The sequence below is a fragment of the Megascapheus bottae genome, chromosome 36, assembly GCF_031878675.1.
Source record: "Megascapheus bottae isolate mThoBot1 chromosome 36, mThoBot2.hap1, whole genome shotgun sequence".
NCBI lineage: Eukaryota > Metazoa > Chordata > Mammalia > Rodentia > Geomyidae > Megascapheus > Megascapheus bottae.
This window is the reverse complement of record NC_143544.1, coordinates 6828250-6834249: the sequence shown is the minus strand read 5'-3', so window position 1 is coordinate 6834249 and position 6000 is coordinate 6828250.

The following is a 6000-nucleotide window of genomic DNA, read 5'->3' as shown; positions in this document are numbered from 1 at the left end:
ACGTCCCCGCTTCTCCCTGGCTCCAGCCTCCCTAGGCCTGGGGTCCAACAGGAGGTGCATGGCAGCTGACCCAGGTGTCCTGCAGAGAGGACTGCTGGCCCTGTCCCCCCGCACTGCCTCTCTCTCTCTCTCTCTCTCTCTCTCTCTCTCTCTCTGCACTCTGGTCTTACTGAACATCTTGGACCCCTAGCCTCAGGCCCTGCAGCCTGGGCCGCTGGCCCAGCATCCAATTACACACGTGATCCTCTGCTCTCCAGGCAGTTTGTGGCCAACCGGCAGGGCCCTGAGGATGAAATAAAATGGCAGGGGAGAAGGCGCCGCACCAGGGCTGGCCAGGGTCCAGCTGGTGAGGTCAAGGGATGCTGGGAGCGGGGTGTGCAGGAGACGTGAGGAGGGGCAGAAGGCGTGAGGCCTGCAGGCTGGGGGACAGGGGGGGCCCGGACGGCGGCTGGGGGAGGCCGGGGGAGGCTGGGGGAGGGCGGGGGAGGCTAGAAGGACAGGAAGAGTCAGGGCAGGACTCACACCCAGAGCTGGCGCCCAACAGATCTCCAGGGTGCTGCCAAGATGAAGCCTCAGGCAGGGGCAAGGCCCTGCTACGTGCGGCTGGCTGGCCAGGACTGGACACGGATGTGAGGTGCCCCCTGCAGGAGGGGTCACTGGAAACCAGCACAGCGTGGACAGGTGACACGTGTTCACAAGTGGCTGAGGGCCTCCCGGTCACGGCGGGGCACACGGAGTGGGCAGTGGCCTCAGGAGGGAGGGGGCTACGGGGGCTGGGACAGAGACAAGGTCCTCCAGAGGACATAGCCCACTCCACCCCTGCAGGCCCCAGGCCCCAGCCCCTACTCCCCCTAGGCCTGAAGACCCCAAGTGAGCCTGGACCCAGGCCCCCGGGACTCCCCAGAACCAGCACTTCTGTTGGCAGGCTGGGCTGGGCCGGGCTGGGCACACCTGCCCAGGAGCGGGCTGGGGGCTTCCGGGACTGCAGCTGTTGGCCGCGAGGGGAGATGTGGCCTCCTCTGCAACAGCTGGGCCGGAGGCCGGGGAGCCAGGGGGCTGGCCTTGCCGGAGTCAGTTACAGTGGCTGCAGATGCTGGGGAGCCGGGCGGGGGGCAGAGCTACAGGTCCCTGGAGGGAGGGTGATGTCGCTGAGTGTCCCCAGAGCGAGGGTACTGTCTCTAGGTGCTCCCAGGGCAAGAGTGATAAAGTGCTTACTGCAGTCTTGCCTCCGAGGCCTGGGAAGGGAAGAGGCAGAGTGCTCCCCTTCTGGGCTCTGGGAGGTGACACTGCCATGTCCTTGTCCCTAGATCAGGGGAGCCAGCAGCTGTCAGATGGCCCAGGACAGCAGCAGCCTCCTCCCTCCTTCCCCCTCTTCCCTCCCTCTCTCCTTCCCTCCCTCCTCCAGGAGTCTCTCCCTCCCTCCCTCCCACTCTCACAGCTGTGCCCTGTAGCCTGGGGCAGGGTGTGCTGAGCTGATGGGCGGTGGTGGGTGCGCTGGGCCAAGCAGCCCCCGCCGGGCCGCGGGGTCTTCTCCCTGCCCATCCTCTCCTCTAGCTGCGGGTGGCCGGCCGTGGCGGCCGCTCAGGGCGTGGGGCCGGGCAGCCTGAGCGCTGCAGGCGGGCGCTGTCCACCTGCTGACCTGGCGGAGGGCCCTGACAGCCGCGTCGGCAAAGCCAGGCCAAGGACGTGCCGGCCTGGCTGCGGCGGAGCCAAGCGGTCAGTTTGCCGGGATTTGGGGATTTTGAGCCAGCTGCTGTGGCAGGTGTGGCCGGCCTGGCAGAGGGGAGTCCACGGGGGCCTGGAGGGCTGCCAGCCAGCTGCTGGGGGCCGGGCCTGCGGGCCTGGCTGCCGGCCTGGGGAAGGAAGGCCAGCGGAGGGAGGCCGGGCCGTGGGTGGGACTGCCCGTGCCCTGCCCTGCCCCCCCCCGTGGTCCCTGTCCACCCTGCTCCTACCCTCCTGCCCCCCCACCTCTGAAGAGGCCACCTCAGGGCCCTGAGTTTGGGGATTTCCATGTGGATACAGGAATCCTTATCACAAAGGAGAGGACCCAGCAGGATCCCCAGGTCCACCTCCTCTTCCCAGGGTCTCACCCCTCGCCGGGGCTCCCATCCCTCCTCCTGGAGCCTGAGCCTGGACCAGGCAGGGTCTGTGGTGCTCTGGGGAGCAGCTTGGCGGCCCCCCCCCCAGGGTGTCAGAGCCCACGGGTTCTGAAGAGGGCCCGGGGCCAGGGGGATCTGAGGCCTGGGGCAGAGGCCACCGGCCCAGTCCACTCAGAGCACAGGGTCAGAAGTGATTCTAAGCAATAGGAGACACTGCTCAGGCTGGGGTCTCCACAGCCTGGGGACCCACAAAGTGCCACACCAAGACAGGCACCTGGGGACATGGCCAGAGCAGAGCTGGACAGGACAGTGTGCCCTGGACACGGGGCAGGGCTGTATACGCTGGGCACGGGGCACTCATCTCCAGATGGGCCCCCAGTTGTGGTGGTCTCAGTGCACGTGCAGGTAGAGAGGACCACAGGCCACCACGGGGCTGTAGGACTCAGGGCTAGCTGGAGACCAAGGCCAGGCCTGGCCAGCAGGGCTGTGAGGGAGGAGGCTCAGCTCCCCGCTGCCCACCCGAGGGGCTCAGCCGGTGCCCTCTGAGCCTGTGCAAGCTTTGCCCTGCCTGCTTGTGCACACCACACACCTAGGGGCCCCCATGAGCTGGAGATGGGACGGGGCTGGAGCAGGGGGCAGACATCCCTGGAGAGAGAGGAGGGGAGGGAAGGGGAGGAGGGGAGGAGGGGAGGAAGGGGAGGAGGGGAGGAGGGGAGGGAGGGGAAGAGGGGAGGGCAGGCCGGCAAAAAGGCCGAATTCCAAGGCAAAGCCACATGCAGGACCTGCTATGATGGAAAGCCGGGAAGAGACCCTGATCCTGGAGGCTTCTTCCTTCTACTTAGTGCAAGGATTGTGATTAGCGGAGACCCCAAGTCTCAGCTGGGGCCTCATTCCTGAACTGCCCTGCAGTTACCTCTCACCCCTCCCCCGCCCCTCCCCACGAGGGCCTCTGCGGTCACCACAGCTGCCACCAGGTGGCACCAGAGGCTGCGGCCGTCCCTTTCCCGTCCCCACAGCCATCTCCACTGCCCACCAGCCCAGCAAGGGAACCCGGAGCTGGGAGGAGGGGAGCTTGAGTGCCACTCCTGCCTGGGGCCTGGGGAAAGCTGGGGTGCACGGTGGGGTGACATGGGGTCCCAGGAAGAGGACATGGAGCGGGCAGGGTGGACAGCTGCTCCCTCTTCCTCGAGGCCTGCGCTCTGTCCTTGGCTGGAGCAGCCATTTGCGTCTCAGCGATCGTCACAATGTCCACGCCACGGAGAACCCAGGAGCCCAGGGGCAGGCAGAGTCCACGGCCCTTCCCGCAGGCTGTCACCCTTGCTGTCCAACCTCCTCCCTGCCCGGTGAGCAGGGAAGCCCTGGTCAAGGCCAGCCCCAGAGACAGGGCAGCAGCCGGCCTCAAACTTTCATCCTCCTAAACCCTGCCTCCCAGGTAGGCTAGGGTTGAAGGTGGGAGCCGTGGCCCCTGGCTGTGGTTTTAAGAAAATGGGGTGCTGGTCAGAAACTAGTCTGGGCAGCTGCAGGCTGGGCTCGTACGAAGCTCAGCCGGTTAGCTGAGTCCCGCCGGGCCACGAGGGCTGTCTGCCTTACAGCCACGTCCACAGAGACCTCCACAGAGACCTCCACAACCCTCACCCGTGCTGACCAGCCGCTGCATCGCACAGGCCCTCCATCCCTCTTCACCGATTGGATTGGATTGGATGTTTCCCTGGCCCGCTGTGGCCTCTGTGGCTGGGTCATTTGGGGCCAGCATGGCAGTGGACCCCATATGCCTGGCATCAAGTGTGAGAGACGGCAGGAGGGACAGGCCGGCCGGCCCCCACCCCCTCCCACCACCTCCCTCCCCCTCCTCTCACTGTCTCCCTTCACCCAGCCTGCCAGTCTCTCCTGAGCTGAGGAGCCAGCGCCCTCCCGCCAGCCTGTTGAGTGACTTGTCCTCTGATGAGGATTCCTGTCTCCGAACGCCATTAGACTTTCAAATCTTAAAAGAAGCGCAACGCAGCGGTGAATCACCACAGTCTCGCGTATTAGAACAAGGGAGCGCTCCGTTTGCATCCGGGAGTGAAATGGATGCATTCTGATTTAAGCGTTGATGGATGGAACGAATCGAGGGCAATGTGCACCCGCTTGGCATGAGCCAACACCAAATGCAAGGAAGGCATGGCAGAGCAGGGGAGTGGGGAGGTCAGAAGGCGCCGCCCGATCCCCCAGAGCCTTCCACCGGGGCGGGGGCCCCGCTGCAAGGTCCCTGGTGGAGCCTGGAGTCCCTAGAAAGCCTTGGCACATGCTCTTGCCTGGCACGTCCGTCCACCACACAGGTGGCACCAGCCCCAAGGCCTGGCTCTGCTGGCTTGGGCCCCAGGGGAGGGGCTGAGGCTCAGTTCCTTCGGTGGATGGTCTTTCCTGAGCGATGGGTGCTGTGGTTGGGGATGGAAATGGCTGCTGGTGCTGGGGTCTGACGGGCAGCTTCCCGAGTGTCTGCAGATGGATGGGTGGGTGGACAGGTAGCCCCGGGCAAGTCTGGACACTCCGCACTGACCAGGCCACGACAGCGACCCAAGCCGGCTCTGGACAGACGTGGGAGGAAGGCTGGGTCCACAGACCGGTGCCCACGCAGCTCTCTGCAAGGCTGCCGGTCACCACACCAGGGCCCTGGACCCAGGCTACCCACTCCCGGGGTCCACGGGGGGCGGGGAGAGGAAGGAGGGGCAGGCAGAGAATCGGGCGCCTTTCCCCTACCGGGGCCCTACTGAGGGGCCTGGCTGGTTGACCAGTACTCCAAGGCCCATTCTGGGAGAAGCTGTACCCCAATGTGCTACTATGTTTGAACAACAGGGGAGCCCCCACTGGAGTCTGAGCCCACCACCTCCTCCCCACCACCCAGTGACCCACGAACATTCTAGTTTCCCCGGTCTGCGTGAACGGGATCTCCCAGGTGGGGCATCTGCACCCTGCGCTGTCTCCTACAGCTCCCTCGGGACTCCCGGTCAGGACACTTGCTGACCAGTTCTCAGTCTGTGTGGTGCCCACTGCCACTGGGGACGCACTTGGAGAGAACGCCACCAAGTCTGACTGGGAGCCTCCACATTCCTGAGCCCCGGCCCTGAGCCCAGGCTGAGCCCAGCCCTGAGCCCAGCCTATTCCCCAGCCCAGTGCCCCAGCCCTGATCCCCTTTGACTGCCTGGCCCCTGCTGGGAGACTGGCAGGAGCTGTCCCTCTCCCAACAGATGGCAGCCTGCCTCAGAGCCTGACTGGGGCGCACACTGCCCGGTGTTCACCATGCCAGCCCGGCCTGCCAGGACCTGGGACAGAGGGACACCCGCTCTGGAGTCTCTCATATCTATGGTGACGGCGTGGGCCATGTGGGCTGGTGCAGCATGAGCTGGAGAAAGGGGGTGCCAGGCACTAGGCAGGATGGGCGGCACCTGGGTGGGCCCCGGGCAGAGGTGGTGGGCCATGTCTGTGCCATGACTCCGGCAGCCGCTAACCCTCGTGGGTACCAGGCTGTGGTGTCCCCAGGCGGGCCTCACCTCACTCGATCCTCCTGCCAGGACTGGCCCCTGGGAGCCAGGGGGGCCCTTGGGGGCCCCCAGGGTGCAGCCCCAGCCTGGATAGGTTTCAGAAGGAGGGCAGGCGAGGCGTGGGGAGGAGCTGGGGTCTGGGGTCTGGGGGGCTGGTGTCTCAGGGGGCTGGTGTCTGGGGGTCTGGTGTCTGGGAGGGCTGGTGTCTGGGAGGGCTGGTGTCTGGGGCCTGGTGTCTGGGGGGGGCTGGTGTCTCAGGGGTCTGGTGTCTGGGGGGGGCTGGTGTCTGGAGGGGTTGGTTTATGGGGTCTGGGGGGCTTGGTGTCTGGGGGCTGGTGTCTGGGTAGTCTGGTGTCTGGGGGTCTGGGGTCTGGGGGGTT